Source organism: Mus pahari, chromosome 8 (assembly GCF_900095145.1).
Source record: "Mus pahari chromosome 8, PAHARI_EIJ_v1.1, whole genome shotgun sequence".
Taxonomy (NCBI): Eukaryota; Metazoa; Chordata; class Mammalia; order Rodentia; family Muridae; genus Mus; species Mus pahari.
This window is the reverse complement of record NC_034597.1, coordinates 30,869,989-30,887,968: the sequence shown is the minus strand read 5'-3', so window position 1 is coordinate 30,887,968 and position 17,980 is coordinate 30,869,989.

Genomic DNA, 17,980 nt, shown 5'->3' with positions numbered 1-17,980 from the left:
AAAAAAAAAAAAAAGGAAAGAAACAGAGTTGGTTCTTTGAAAAAAGCAAGATAGAAAAACCCTATCCAATCTACCTAAAAGACACAGAGAGAGTATCCAAATTAACAAAGCCAGAAATAAATATCGAGACATAACCACAAATATCAAGAAAAATCAGTGAAAGCATGGTATCCTTTAAAAACCTATATACCATCAAGCTGATCAACCTGGAAAACATAAAAGAAATGGAGAATTTCTCCACAGGTACTACTGATCAAAGTTAAATCAAGACCAGATAAACTATTTAAATAAATTAACAATTCCCAGTGCAATAGTAGCCATCAATAAAAGTCTCCCAATCAAAAAATTATAGGACCAGATGGTTTTAGCCCATAACTCTACCAGACTTTCAAAGAAAAGATAACCCTGTTCTCTTTAAGTATTCCACAATATAGAGACAGATGGAACAAATCCAAATTCATTTCATGAGGCCACAATTATCAAGAGACCCAAACGATATAAAGAATTCACAAAGAAAAAGAATTATAGCAAAATTTTTCTCATGAACATAGATACAAAATACTCAACAAATATTCAGAACCTACATTCAATCCAAGAACACACCATTATCATATAGGCTTTGTTCCAGAGAAGCAAGGATAATTCAATATATAAAAATCAGTAAATGTAACCCACCATATAAGTAAACTGAAACAACAACAGAAAACAAACCAAAACCAAAACAAACAAAAAACAATAACAACAACAACAACAACAACAACAACAAAGCACATGGTCATTTCATTAGATGCAGAAAATTCTTTTGAAAAAAATCTAACAATCCTTCAAGATTAAAGTCCTGGAGATATAAATGACATTCAGCACCATAATAAGGCACACCTATAGCCAACATCAAATTAAATGGAGAGAAACTCAAACTATGTCACTAAAATCAGGAACAAGAAAAGGTGCACCTTTACAAATGTATTATATTATACTACAGCAATATGAAAACTAAAGGAGATCAAGGGGATACAACTTATAAAGGAAGAAGTCATTGGATCATTATTTGTAGATGATATGATAGTGTAGGTAAATGACCCTAAATATTCCACCAGGAAATTTCTATACGTGATAAACATTTTGAGTAAAGTGGTTCTACAAAACATTAGCTAAAACCATCAGTGGTCTTCCTATATACAAAATACAAACAAACTGAGAAAGAAATCAGGGAAACAATGCCTACAAAAATAGTCTCAATTAATATAAATTATCTTGGGATAATTCTAACAGGCAAGTGAAACTCTGTACCATAAAAAATTCAAGTCTCTGAAGAAAGAAACTGAAGAAGATATCAAAAGATGGAAAGGTTTCCCATGTTATGGATTGTAAGATTAACATAATAAAACAGTACACACCCCCAAAATAATCTACAGATTCAATGAAATCTCCATCAAAATTTGAACATAATTCTTTATAGCCCTTGAAAAGACAATACTCAATTTCTTATAGAAAATAAAACAAATCTGAACTAAGAGTTAACACAATTCTGAACAATAAAAGAAATGGTGGAGGCATCACCATCCCTGATTTCAAGTTATTCTACAGAGCCATAGTAATAAATACACCATGGTATTGGCCAAAAAAAAAAAAAAAATCAATAGAATAGACTGATTAAACAGACATGAACAGACATGAATTCACAAAGCTATGAAGACCTGTGCTACATCCACTCCAGTAGTGACTCGCATTACAGGTTTGGAAACCTGGAAGCAGTCCTGAGGCAATGAGTTTCAAGGAAACTCATCCTCCTGGAACCTTGCATTCTAATAGCTAGGAATGCCCCAGATTTGTCCCTGCAATATTGTGGAGGGTCTCGCAAACTTTCTTACAGTATTTTACTGGATAATAGAAATCTCAGGGTAAGCTTAGCAAAGCATACTTTTAGAATTTTCATTACAGACAAGTTACTTTCATATGCAAGTATTTACCTAGGCCTAGGAAATAGGGGTTTGTGGTATTACATTATTCATGAGAAGGTCTGCTAGAGCAGAACCCCCTGGTGCTAGCTCTCACAAGGCTCCAAGGAGTAGCACAAATTGAGACTAGGGTGTGAAATCCTTACCTGTCTTTAGCTGACCCTAGGCAGAGCTGCTTTATCTTTACTGTAAACATTACCTGGAGCCTAAGTCCTTTTGAAGTCATTCCTCTGTTTTGTGTCTGATAACTTCATCATACTTTGCCTGCTGTAACATCCTACCCATTTGTTTTCTGTATTATATAAGACTGGTGTTCAGTTTGTGAAAATACACTCAGATTCTACATACTCTCTCCTGTCAGTATGTTTGCCATCCGCTGAATCCATGTGCACCTGCCACCAGAGACCTGTTGCACACAGATACAAGACCTGAAAAGGAGGTAGTCTGCAGCAGACCTGAACTTTTGTATAAAGAAATCAACACACACACGGGCATCTTCAGCAAATGGTGTTCATCAAATTGGATATCTGAATGTAGTAGAATGCAAATAGATCCATATTTACCACCTTACACAAAACTCAAGTCCAAGTAGATCAAAGACTTCAACATAAAATCAGATACACTGCACCTAATTAAAAAGAAAGTGGAAAATAGCCTTGAATGCATTAACACAAGAAGCAACATTCTAGATAGAACACCAATAGTGCAGGCATTAAGATCATCAAGTAATAAATTGAATCTTACCAAATTGAAAAACCTCTGTAAGACAAAGGGGACTGTCAATAGGACAAAAAGGTCAGCCTACACTAATTCCACATCCAACTGAGGTCTAATATCCAATGTATATAAAGAACTCAAAAAACTAAACACCAAAAAAAAGAAAAAAAAAAATCAGGGTATGGAGAGGAAACTTTAGTCTGGTATAAACTAATATAAACAAACACACAAACAAATGGATGGATGGATGGATGGATGGATGGATGGATGGACGGACAGATAAAAATGGGGGAAATATCTAAACAGAATTCTTAATAGATAAATCACATATACCTAAGAATTATTTAAAGAAATGTTCAATACTCTTAGCCATCAGGGAAATGCAAATCAAAACTACTATGAGATTCTCTCTTATACCTGTCAGAATGGCTATGATCAATAATGTAAGTGAAAGGGTATACTGGGGAGGATGTAGAGCAAAAGGAACACTCTTCTATTGCTGGTGAGAGTAAAACTTATACCACCACTCTGGAAAGCAATATGGCTGTTACTCAGAAAGATGGAAATAAAACTACCTGAAAAACTAGCTATGTCACTCTTGGGCATAAATCCAAAGGACATTTCATCCTATTACAAGTGTACTTCCTCAAATGTGTTCATTTTGACTTTATTCATAATAGACATAAACTAAAAACCATCTATATTCCCATCAACAGAAAAATGAAAAAAGAAAATATGGAACATTTACATGATGGTGTATAACTCACTTGTTAAAAAATAGTGATATAAAATTTGCAGACAAATGGATGGAATGACAAAAAAAATTATCCTGAGTGAAGTCACCCAGATATAGAAAGGTAAATATGGTATATATCTGCTTATAAGGGGATATTAGCCATTAACTAAGTGATAACCAAGTTACAATCTATAGACCTAGAGATGCTAGTTTACAGAGGTTTAAAGAGAAGTGTCTAGGGGGTGCAGTGATCTCAGAGAAAGTGACAGATATAATTGGTTTTATGGGCAGACTTTGTGAAAGTAGGAATGCGGGTAGGTGAAGCAAGTTGGGCAGTGATGTCTGTAATTTGAGCTGGGGCATTTCAAAGGCTCTGTGGAAACCTAATGGAATGTATACTTCCTGGAATTTGTGAAGGTGACCCTACTGAGGACTCCTAGTAATGGGGGATACGAAGTCTCAACTGCCCATCTCTTTTAGACAGGGTGGGGATTTGGTTATATTTAATATGAGTGACTCCAATGATCAGATTTGGTTACATTCTGTATGAGTGTTGGCAAAGGGTTAGCCTATGGAAATCTAACAATCCAAGCTATTGATAAAACAAAGTGTTGCTCTCTGCAAACTGACAGATGGGCATCGTTGCTTAGGACAACAACTACCCAAAGCATACTTTCCAGTCTTTTTAATTCAGGAATGTACTTTGCAGATCCTAGAAAAAGAAATATAGACACCAATCTAACCACAAAGCATTTGACCTAAAATATGTTCTGCCTACAAACTGTACGAGGGCAATGGTGCCACAGAACTTGTGCAAGTAGCCAACCAAAGCCTGAATTGAGCTGAGGCACACTCCATGAGGAAGAATTCATACCTGACAGTCTTGCGTATCCAGGAACAAGAGAGTAGGTAGGACAGGGACCTCAGATAAAACCAACACTACTGATCTTAAATAAGCAAGCAAGCAAATATATAAAATGATTCCTGATGATATTTTGCTCTCTATATAAATTAATAACTTTTCCAGTTATCAACAATGAGGCTTCCTCATGCAGACACCCACAGTCAGGCATTTTATGGAAAGAGTCTAAATTGGAGGTTTTGTAAAATCTTCTTCTCTCAGCTCAGAAAGCTAAGAGGAAACAGAAAGATTGAAGAGCCAGAAGAGATGGAGGATATCAGGAACCAGGAGAATCAATTAAACAAGGTACATATGAGCTCACATAGACTGAAGCAGCAAGCATGAGTCCTACATATGTCTGTACCAGGTTCACTGCATATTTATATTTACTAACTTAGCATTTTTATGGGGGTTCTGAAAGTGAAAAGGTGTATGTCTCTGAGTCTTGTGTCTGTTCTTGGAACTCTTTTTTTCCTGTTAGGTTACTATTTCCCACTTCATTATGATAGCTTTTTCCATTATCTTATTTTATTTTGTCATGTTTGTTTGTTATTTCTTAGAACACGGTTCTTTTCTACAGAAAGAGAGAGAGGAAGTGGAACCAGAGGAGAGGAGAGAATGGGAGGAACTGGGAAGAGTAGATGGAGGGGAAATACAACCAGGATATATTGTCCAAAAAAGAATCTATATTCAAAAAAGGATATATTGAAGAATAAATATATAAACCAGAAAACAGTAAAAATAGCCCAGTCTGGGATAATTTTATAGAGATATCTCAATACATTCCTGCAGAGGTTTAGATTTATTGAAGTATCATCCCAGTTCTGGGGGCCAGAATGTATAACAGGGAAAGTGTCAAAGAGCTGGATAGAAGACGCGGTAGTTAACCACACATTTTTGCCGAGGAGTCAAGTTAGGTCATTAGCTCCCACGTGGCTACTCCAATCATTCCTAACTACAGGGGTATATAAATCATTCCTTCCTTTCCTCTGTGGTAACCAGACACTCAAAGTACATCCATAGATGCAGGCAAACACTTAGAAACACAAAATAAAAAATAAACAAAACTTTATAAAAACAAAAAGCAAATATTTCACTCACCTTTGATCTGTTCATTTCAGAGAATAAAATTTTGCATTATTAAGCATCAGTACAGTTTTTTTTCTCCCTCTCTTTGTTGACCATCTAAGGCAAAACTGTCCAGGAGCACACAGACCATAGAGGCGGAAAAGCAGATGGATCAAGGTCCATCCTGCCACCATATGCACCCAGGAGGTGGGGCAGTTCTGCAGCCCTCTGTGCATTACTGGTCTTGCCAGGAAAGAGCTGGTCTCACAGAAATGCAGACACAGGCTTACAGACCCACAGGAAAAACAAGCTCCAGCCAGAGACAGCAAGAACATCTAATACCAGAGATTACCAGATGGCAAAAGGCAAATGCAAAAGTCTTACCAACACAAACCAAGACTACTCAGCATTATTAGAACTCCCACCACAGTAAGTCCTAGATACCCCAACACACTAAAAAAAGCTAGATTTGGATTTAAAAATCATATCTCATGATGATGATAAAGGATTTTAAGAAGGACATAAATAACTCCCTTAAAGAAATACAGGAGAACACAGGTAAACATGGAAAGGCCTTTAAAGAGGACATACAAAAATCCCTTAAAGAATTATAGGAAAACACAACTAAACAGGTGAAGGAATTGAACAAAATCAACTAGGATCTAAAAATGGAAGTAGAAACAGTCAATATATTACAAAGGGAGACAACCATGGAGATAGAAAACCTAGGAAAGGAGTCGGGAGCCATAGACATGAGCTTCACCAACAGAAAACAAGAGATAGAGGAGAGAATCTCAGGTGAAGAAGATACCATAGAAAACAATGACACCACAATCAAAGAAAATGCAAAATGCAAGAAGATCCTAACCCAAAACATCCAACAAATCCAGGAAACAATGAGAAGACCAAACCTAAGGATAATAGGTATAGATGAGAATGAAGATTTTCAACTTAAAGGGCCAGTAAATATCTTCAACACAATTATAAAAGAAAACTTTCCTAACCTAAAGAAAGAGGTACCCATGAACACACAAGAAGCCTACTGAAGTCCAAATAAATTGGACCAGAAAAGAAATTCCTCCTGTCGTATAATAATCAAAACACAAATATACAAAACAAAGAAAGAATATTAAAAGCAGAGGGGGAAATGGTCAAGTAACACATAAAGGCAGACCTATCAGAATTACACCAATCTTCTTGACAGAGACTATGAAAGCCAAAAGAACCTGGGCAGATGACGTACAGAAACTAAGAGAACACAAATGCCAGCACAGGCTACTAGACCCAGCAAAACTCTCAGTTACCATAGATGGAGAAAACAAGATATTCAATGACAAAAAATATTTACACAATATCTTTTCACAAACCCAGCCCTTCGAAGGATAATAAATGGAAAACTGCAACACTGCGAGGGAAACAACATCTTAGAAAAAGGAAGAAAATAATATTTTTTAACAAACTGAAAAGAAGATAGCCACAAAAACGTAATTCCAACTCTACCAAAAAAAATAACAGGAAGCAACAATCATTTTTCCTTAATATCTCTTAATATTAATGGACTCAACTCCCCAATAAAAAGACATAGATTAACTGACTGGTTACATAAACAGGACCCAATATTTTGCTACATACAGGAAACCCACCTCAGTGAAAAAAGCAGACACTACCTCAGAGTAAATGGTTGGAAAACCATTCTCCAAGCAAATAGTCCCAAAAAACAAGCTGGAGTAGCCATTCTAATATCAAATAATATCAACTTTCAAACTAAAGTTATCAAAAAATGTAAGTAGGGACACTTCATACTCATCAAAGGTAAAATCTACCAAGATGAACTCTAAATCCTGAACACCTATGCTCCAAATGCAAGGGCATCCACATCCATAAAAGAAACATTACTAAAGCTCAAAGCACACATTTCACTGTACAAAATAATGTGGATGACTTCACCATCCCACTCTGATTAACAGACAGATCATGGAAACAGAAAATAAACAGAGACACAGTGAAACTAAGAGAAGTTATGAAACAAATGGATTTAACAGATACCTATAGAACATTTTATCCTAAAGCAAAAGAATATAGCTTCTTCTCAGTACCTTCTGGTACTGAGAATTGACCATATAATCAGTCACAAAACATGCCTCAACAGCTACAAAGAGATCAAAATAATACTGTATATCCTCTCACATCACCACAGACTCAGGCTGGTCTTCAAGAACAATATAAACAATACAAAGTCCACATACACATGGAAGTTGAACAACACTCTAGTCAAGTTCTAGTCATCTTGGACAAGGAAGAAATAAAGAAAGAAATAAAAGACTTTTTAGAGTTTAATGAAAATAAAGCCACAACATACCCAAACTTATGGGACACAATGAAAGAAGTCCTAAGAGGAAAATCCATAGCCCTGAGTGACTCCAAAAAGAAACTAGAGAGAGCAGACATTAGCAGCTTGACAGCATATCTGAAAGATCTAGAACAAAAAGAAGCAAATACATGCAAGAGGAGTAGATGGCAGTAAATAATCAAACTCAGGGCTGAAATCAACCAAATAAAAACAAAAAGCAAAATAGAATGAATCAACCAAACCAAGAGCTGATTATTTGAGAAAATCAACAAGATAGATAAACACTTATCCAGACTAACCAGAGGGCAAAGAGACAGTATCCAAATTAACAAAATCAGTAATGAAAAGNGAGACATAACAACAGAAACTGAGGAAATGCAAAAAATCATCAGATCCGACTACAAAAGCCTATACTCAACAAAATTGGAAAACCTGGATAAAATGGACAATTCTCTAAAGAGATACCAGGTACCAAAGTTAAATCGGGATCATATTAATGATCTAAACAGGTCTATATCCCCTAAAGAAATAGAAACAGTCATTAATAGTCTCAGAAAGAAAGAAAGAAAGAAAGAAAGAAAGAAAGAAAGAAAGAAAGAAAGAAAGAAAGAAAGAAAGCAAGCTAAATCATACTACTGGAGTTAAGCTGGAGTGGGCAGTTTTTTCTGTTCGAATTTTAAAGTTTGAACCATGGAATCTTTTACTGATGTCACCAAGTCAGGCTTCCCTGTTCTCAAAACTGTAAACTTTTCTTTTTTTGTTGTTTTGTTTTGTTTTGTTTTTGTTTTTTGAGACAGGGTTTCTCTTGTAGCACTGGCTGCCCTGGAACTCCTCACTCTGTAGACCAGGCTGGCCTTGAACTCAGAAATCCACCTGCCTCTTCCTCCTGAGTGCTGGGATTAAAGGCATGCGCCACCACGCCCGGCTAACTTTTCTTTTTAGATGAACTACCTTTATTCTTTTTGATCATCATCTCCTTACCATCCATCCATCCTCCAAAGAACTTAACACTCTGCCTCTGCAAATTAGTGCTGGATCAGATAGGTCTTTGAGACCAATAGGATGAATGAGAAAAGAGGAGAATTAAAGCAGGGATGATCTGTGGACAATGGAAGCTGACTGGATGAATGAGGTAAAATAGGACACAGGAAGAGCCAACGATTTAACTGGAGCTAATGGATCCTGAGCTTTTGCTGCTTCAAGCAACACTTTTTTTTTTTTTTTTTTTTTTTTTTTTTTTTTTTTTTTTTTTTATACAGCGTTAGAGTCAGATTACTCGCCCTGTTAGGAAGCGTCCTGCAGCTCTGGGGAGCTTAATGTTCACAAGGTGATTACTATTAACACACATCTATCTGGCTGGAAATCACTGTCCTCTCTTAGAGTGACTTCAGCTGCATGGGAGAGAATGGCGTCGGCACATGGTAGTTTATTTGTGCAGAAAATACTTTGGTGGAGCTGACAGAGCAAGTTTGCTGTAGAGGTTTTCTTTCCAAGCTGCTTTGCTCTGAGAAAGCATGTGTAAATCACTTCATAGTCTCTGAGTTTCTTGCAGAAATGGAAAATGCATTGAGAATGGAATTGTTCATAGGGAAATGGAAGAGTTGAATGTATTCTTAACTGCAAACATCTGCTCTGTGTGATTCTATTTAACTTTCTGATAACAAAACACAGTGCACAAAGTTTCCTATCACCCTAAACTGCACTGTACTGACAACCAATTTGAAATGTCTATTTTCCTGAGCCCCAGAGAATTCTGACTAGCATTTTCTCTGATCATAGCCATAGGTATTTTATGTATATCCATCCACTCTGCACACTTCTCCAGGGTTTCTCTGCCCCTGTTGAACCACAGTATCATCTTGGTAATGATGTTATAACCTCCTAGGCATGAGCTATGTCAAACCAAACCTTTGGCCTCCTGTTCACACATCTTTCCTGTCTACATTCTTGTCCAGCAAAGAATTTATCTGCCGGGATACCACATGTTATTAAACCAGTGGTGAGCTCCTGTCTCATTTTTACCTACTAAAAGTTGATTTTATTATATTATATCTCAGATATATTATTTGAGAAATTCTGCTACTAAGGAGACTTGAAATATGGCATTTGTCTGAATTGTACCTGGTCTTCAGGGACATCTTCAAAACATTAGGCTATACTTACAAATTTGGACAAAGTAAAAGCCCCCAAACTCAAAGCCATAATATATTTATGTAACTGCTGAATCAATGTAACATTGCTTGCTACTCCCTGATAAAGCCTTCAAATGGTCATTCAGCTATAGGGTTCAGGCCCCTGCCTGTTATCTGATGATCTGCCTGGTTGGTTGCCTGGAAAGACTCTGTCTTCTTAGCGCTTCCTTTTGCCTTCTTTCATGTGCTACACTCTTCCTTGCCTTGATTTTTGCTTTCTCTACCAGGATGCCATTTTAAGCACTATCAAGGGTGTCTTATGAACAGAGGCTTGGTTCCAGTGGGCTCTTCATGTCCTTCGATGAACTGGAAAGTTTCACAGTTCTCTTCTGGAGAACCCGATCTGACTGTAGCTTTACAGACACATCCTCTTCTGGACATCCATCCTCTCCTGGACAGATCAGGTCATCTCCAGTCCCAGAATTTCAGTAAGTTTGTGATTTTCTGTTTAATGATAAAACGGGCCAAGAACAACACTAAGTAGGAGACTTGAAGCTATACTTCCCGTTTCTACCACATTGAGATGTTTACAAGAACATGCCCTGACAACTCTTGAACAAGCAATGTTCATTCAAACAGCAAAAGAGGAATGCCAGTGGCCCTACCTGGAACAACAGATTTCTAAGGCCAATAGCGGAAGCTTAGCTTAGAGATACACTAATTTCTCAGAAAAAGTGCAACAGAAATAATAAACAAATCCTTTTCCCAGAGACTAACTGTCCTAATATGTGTACCAACACTTTCCCTCCTATGTAGGACTACCTGGCCTGGAGCTTCCGATGTGGACAAGGGTAAATCTAAACTCAAAGGATTCCACAACTATTATCAAATATCACAATTTTTTGACAAATTTAGTCATTTTATGATATGCATGTTTGCATTTATTCATATGTATCTTTGTGTATTGTATCAGTGTATACAATCTTTTAAAATACCATGTGTGAAATGTGTTTGAACTAATATATAGTAATTTGACTTTTGCTTATCAAAGTAATCTTGCTCCCAGGGCAAACAGATAAATTTACTAATTAGTCAGGTGGTTAAATAAAATTCTGGGTACTTTGTCCAAGGGGTTTTGAGAGTATGCTTTCTAATATTTAATTATATTTATTTACCAAAATACATAAAATAAAATAGATTGTAAGTGAACATTGGAGTAATTGGCACACAGGTCATTCTTGAGATCAAATTCTGTCTCTCATATTTACTGATTATGTATGAGGCTTTAACTTGTATCTTAAATCACCAATAATAAATTGGCAATTTAATAACATTATTGTAAAGTTTTTATTATCATAAATTATAAAAACATAAAGAAGTATTGTCTAGTTATTGCTATCCTTAACTGTACAACACTCACATTTTAGAATAAATTATAAGTCTTTACTGAACATATTTCAGATATATTAATACCCAACTTATTAATGTATCAGGTTCAGATGATCATAAAAGTTGTTTGTGAGAAAATTACCTGCTAGCTCATTTAGGAAGATATGGAAACAGAAAAATTAGAGGCAGGGTCTATATGCACTATATATTTTGCTATCTAATTAAAGTTAATATTTCAGAAATATTACAAAGAGAGTAGTTCATATACTAACTTTAAAAATGGAATATTCGGCTTGGAGAGATGGCTAAGAGTACATGATGATTCTACAGAGGACTCCTGCTCAATTTCAAGCAGTCACACTATAGTTTAAAACTATCTATGACTCCAGTTTGAGGACCTATAACACCATTTTCTGCACTCTGCAAGTAAGAAGTGTAGTCATGGTTCTCATAGCCTGCAGGCAAGGTTCACATTCACACTGAAAGTATAATAAACAACGAATTAAAACAGACTCTGATCTTAAGAACGGTTATTTGCTCATGACTATGTTGAATGTTCTCAATTACAACTAGATATTCACTTAATACACATAGAGTTAAATCCTAATTTGTGAAATAAATCCAAATTACATAAATAAGCAGATAAACACATGCATATAAATTCACTCTTGATAAAGCTGGGGGTGGATTTCTACATCATTTCATATAATTGAGGGTGCACATTCTCATTATGAGGTGTCACTGCCTCTCCAGGATCCTGAGCTGTGCACTCCCCAGACAAGAGGCATTGTACCAATACCCTGTAAGCTCCTCCCTTGATCGGTTTTATTTTATGTTTTTATTTTTTTCCCACTTTGCAGCCATGGGATGATCAATGTGTGTGAGTTATAGAGTACTCACCTTTCTATTGCCAGATAACATGGTGACTGCACAGATGACCCGAAAATTGAAGGTGTTAACTAGTTACAGATGACATTGCTATGACAAGTAGAAAGCAAGATGTGTGAGAGACAAAAACCTGGGACCCCTGATCATTACGGTGATGCCTTCAAATGATGGTCCACACTGAGGCACTTGGAGTGTGAATCACCTGAGTATCAGCATCGAAGTTGTGTAACAATGGAAAGTCATGGGGGGTGATGCTGCATTTTTAGTCTTTTATGTTTTAAGATTATAGTATAATTACATCACCTTTCACTTTCCTCCCTCCAAACACTTTCATATACTCCTTGCTGTCTTTTGAAATCATGGCCTCTTTTTTCACTAATTGTTATTACATGTGTATATTTTCTTAAGTAAAACCTGTTCAGTATTATAATGTTACTTGTATATATATTTTCAAAGTTGACTGTTTTATATTTGATAACCAATTGGCATACTCTTCCCTGGGGAGGATTATTTCTCGCACACTCAGCATTATTTGTTTGTAATTCTTGGTGTTGGATTGAGGTCTCATGGTCTTTTTCCTGCATACTTTAGCATGTTAATGGTTCTTGTCTTTGTTCAGGTCATATTTCGTTATCTTGACTTTATGGTTGTAGCTTTGAAATTACTAAGAGATACAATCTCACAGCAAACTTTCTTATTTTCTGGCTCTTACAATCTTTCTGCTATCTTTTCTACAAAGTCCTCTGAGCCTTACATGTAGAAGTATTTTGCAGATGTATCCAGTGAGACTGGGTTCTAAACCCCACAATTCGATTAGTTGTGGCTTTCTCTAAAGGTCTTTGCCTACTACAAAGTGTAGTTTCTGTGAATGAGGGTGAAAACTACACTTACTATGTGTATAGGGGCTTTTTTATGAGCAAAAATGATGATTGCACATTTATTAAATGTACATTTGAGAGTTACTTTGGAATTTATGGTTTGTTACATTTATGGTTTACTTTTGTCAACTACATTATTAAGGGAGATAAAATAGAGATAAAAAAGGAAAGAGGAGGAAAAGGAAGAAAAAAAGACTCAGTGGAAGACAATGAAGATGAAGCATAGCTGCGTAATGTGCACTACTGACTTGTACACAAGAATTTGGTCTATTGAAAAGATTATGTTTATAGAGTCCATGGCAATTTAAAGAATCAATACATCTCAAGGTTCCCCACCAAAACAGTAGGAAGAATGCCTCCTATTATTTCTTCTCTCAGATCATTATGTCACAGATATGGTGAGGATACATGGGAAAATACTGACGACAGACTTGGAAGTCTTATATTCTTTCAGGCTTCTATATTCTTTCACCTCTGATGAAAATTGAAAAGAGCAGGACAAGGAATTGTGTGTCATGGTTACACCATCCTCATCACATGCTGTTCACCATGACAGAAAGATGAGTACCAAGTTTGCTGTTACAATGTTTAAATGCTCATTAACTTTTCTCCCTCTCTTCTAAATTGTCAAGGAAAACCAGTTAAAGCATTGGCAACTGTAGGAGTGAGACATAGCATCATTGGTCTGTTCTGAGCAGATGGCAGATGGGTAGAAGAGAGGGGATTCATGTCTCTGGACGTGAAGGACAGAATGATATGTCTCTAAGGTGAATGTCATATCTCAAGTCAGCATCATTTGAAAATCAAAGGCAAAAGAAGCATTTGGGGTCAGGGCCTCAAGCCAGGAGACTGAGATGTCACAGAGAAAGACAGGAGAGTTGGTGGGTGGGGCAAGATAGGCAGAACTAAGAGAGTCCGCTTGAAAAGTGCATAAAAGGAATGGTTAGCTGCAGGATCCATGGTGCAATTCTCTGAGAGAGAATTTTCTGGTTAAGATGATGGAGAGAAATAGAGTAAGTGTTAAGGAGGAGAGATTCATTCTTCAATACTGAGGGATGCATTTTACCTTCTACATATGGCCTTTGTAATTTAAACAGCATGGAACTACAGCACCCACTTGTAACTGAGGGGCAACTTCTTAGTGCTAGGGTAGAACTTAAGGAGTGCAAACCATAAGCAAGAGGAAAGGAAAAGCTGACTGCCTAAGAGTGGGAGGGTGGAAGTAAAGGCCAGCAGAGCAAGATAGTCCTCTACCTGTCTGTGCTTACGTGACTAACCTTTAAATTCCCATCCTGAGATAGGGTCTCAGATAGAAGGTTGGATAGTGGTCTCTGGACACAATGATTTAACTAAGCAGGTAGGTAGTGTTACCCATTTACACACTACCCATTGTAGTGTGTAAATTTTCTATCTGTGACCGAACCATATTGTCAGTTTTAAGTAGTTCTTTGAATGTATTACTTCTAGAAGGTATCTTTCCAAGGAGCCAGGAACTGACAACATATGTTTCAGAAAGACATAGAAAAGAAACATGTGGGAATTCTCCAGCTTGAGAATGGCACCCCTTCTGCAGATGAAAAACTGTTCCAAGTCTGACAGATGTGACTGCTTCCAAGGCATTACATGCCTCTTTGCCAGCTCCTGTCATGGAGCTGAGTTATCCCCAAAGTGAAGGGACCAGAGACTCCCTAGATGCCAAAGGCACCTCCCCACTACCAAAGCCCACACAAGAGCTGAAAAGGGAAGCAGACTTCATGGTGAAATCACAGATGTGAAAAGCAGAAAGCTTAAATATAAATAATTGTCTCCGACACCATGGCAAAACACAGTCTGTAATTTACCTATGTTTTGGTGTAACTTGTTTAAAAGGAGATGTCCTAAGCAAGATTCCACAGAAGACAGCGAAATGCAATTGTGTGCATCATTCGCGAAAACAATCTATGTGCTCTTGAGCACCAGAATCAGTTTAGAACCAATAACAAAACAAAATAAAACAAGACACTAAGAGAAGAGGAATTATACATCTTTAGATATTTTAAGAGTTTTTCGGTCATATCTTCTTTTTGCGGTGCTGGGATGAAACCTTGTTTCTTCAAGTATGTTCAGCAAGTGCTCTGCCCCTGAGAATACCTCAAGCTCCAGCTAAAGGATGGAGCTTTTAAAGCTTCAATAAGCTTCCTGAACCTTGTGGGCTATATTCAAATGCAGAAGGCATACAAAGGACCAGGGTGTGGAGGAGGGTCCAGGATGCTGCATTTTAGCAACATTCCGGGGGGGGGGGGGGAGATACTGTTTTCTGGACTCTGAATATTTACCTCGAAGAAAATAGGTGTTATAAGTGTTGCATTTTATAAAAAGAGAACCAGGATAAATAAGAGAGGATGATGCAGAGAATAAACTATATTCAATCATATAAAACATGATCTTAGTATCACAACATGTATTAAAGATATTCAATCTTAAACCATATACTTGCCTTAACAAGTATTTATAATCCATTTGGGCAATCACAACACATACACTTCTTACACACAGCATAAAAGCAGTCAAGCCAAAAATGCTGAATATTGAGAAGAATATTGGACTACTTTTTCCTCAGCATCTTTCTCTGGGAAAGACTTAGAATGTCACATGTACTGAGACCATATTTAAGCTTATGTGAGTGCTTGTCATGTAAGCAAGCTCTCAGTAAAGGTAAAAGATATTTACAATGGTAGTGGATCAACGGGATTGGAAAGTGTTTTTTGTAAAGTCTTTTTAATTCTTTCTCATAAGGTTTCGGTTAAAAGTCAGTGGTACTTTCAAAGTTTTGGAGTAGATAGAAAAAGATGGCGATTAAAATCTTTAGATATGTACTTAATCCAAGTTTGAAAATAAAACCTTTATTAGTTCTCACTAACTATGTAATATCTATGGCAGATTATATATTTATTGTATTTGGTATGACAGGGGATACTAGTAGGGGTGTGCTCACTTTATGACTTAAATCTGAATCCCTTGAAAATTCATGTTGGAAATTAAACTTCAGAGCCATATTCCTGAAAGGTAAACTGTCTTGCAGATGAACAGGACATTCTTACAAAAGACTCAGTGTCTGGTGCTCCATTTTTAACTTTAAAGCTGGAAGCAGGAAAGCATAAAGTCTCACATATACTTGAGCTTCATATGTGGTCTTCCTAGACCCCAGATCTGCAACAGAGGTCCACTCTTCATAAAGTATCTAACTGTGTGTGTTTGTTATTAGAAAAGTGACCAAGCCATCTCAATCAGTCAATAGGTTCTCCTGCAAAGAAGCAAGGTTAATAAGAAAAAAGACAATTGACAACATTATAGCACAACCCCAGACAGTTCTGAGGCTGAGGCAAGTTTCCTTTTTTTCCAGTCTGCTTTTATGCCACTTAAGTACCTGCAAAATTGTAAGATAAGTTCTCGGTTGAGGAACAAGCAAGGCAATAAACAAAATCCCTTAAACACCTTTTTAGGGGCTATTCAGGATGGCCTAGGCAAAAGGACTGCCACACAAGCCTGCTCTGAGCTTTGCATTAACTCAAATGTAAAAGTTCTTAATCTAGTCCTATTTCCTGAGGTGTGGTCCAAAGTCAGATTCCCACCTTGAGTTTACTCCTTTTGTCCTGGCTTGATATCAAGTTCCTGCCAAGTGTCTAGAAGCAAGTGGCCCCAAAAGCTCTCCACAGAAAAGAAATATATGCATATTATATCTTAAGACAGTAATAGAAGTATATAGAAAAAGTCTTTCCAACTATGTAAATATTAGCAACAATTTTAATAAACTCATTCAATTTAATGCAAACATAATTTGTGTATTCACTTATGACTCTTATGGGATACTTAAGCTTTTAGTTTTCTGCTTTGAGATATTAAAATAACATTGGAATGATTGATATCAGAAACATTGTATATTTTTACTTATGATTTTGGGTTGAGTTCAGAAGCAAGCATTTCTGGATTGAAAGAAATTTCTATTTTAAAGCATTTTGGAACTTATTACCTAATAAGCCCTATAAGGTGTAACCTATATTCATTCCAATGGATCAATGGGGCAGTAAGTGCAATGCAGAGTGTGGTTGGTAATCAGAAGAGAGGAAAAAGACAGGTCAGAGAAGTTATGTAGAGTTCAAACCTACTAGGTCATTCAAGGGATTTTAATTTTACTATAAATAAGATAGAGAATACAGATTATTGAGTTATCTCATTCAAAAAACAACAACAACAACAACAACAAATTAAAAAATTAAAAGTTGACATCAGAAACAATAAAGAAAGCAGATTCAGTAGATTCAAGAAGACAGCAAGAAGAGTGCACCTGCAGTGGAGACAGGCTAGAACTACAACGTTCAAATGGATAGATACTGCATTCTGGAACCCAAGAAAGGAAGGGGGACAAAAAATAAGTATCAGAACACATCATAGAAGTGGGGGGAGGGGGAGGGGATAAGGGGGTTCTGGAGGAGAAACTGGGAAAGGGGATAACATTTGAAATGTAAATAAAAAATATCCAAGAAGAGAAAAGAAAAAAAATGTAAAAATGTACCGGGTATAAGAAAACAATGCCAGGGAGACTTTAAGTTTTTCATTTAAGAGACTAGGAAACAGTAGATTTGGCATTTTCTTAGATGGAGAAACCTGTGGTAGACAATGTTGACTAGAGGAAGATATGCCAACCAATTTGGAAAACTATGGGCCATTTTTGAGACCCTATGTAAATAGTGGATACGTAATTGCTCTTTGAGATATGACCATCATTTTCAAAAGTGATTATATTTGTAATAAATAATTTGTGTTTGTTTGTTTGTGTGTATGTATGTGTTACATGTCTACAAGTATGCATGTGTGTGTGTCGACATTCATATGGGACAACAAGAGCTTCAGATCTCCTCCAGCAGTATCACCCTTTTCCTTAAGTCCTTTGAGACAGGATCTTTCCCTGAATATGGAGCTCACA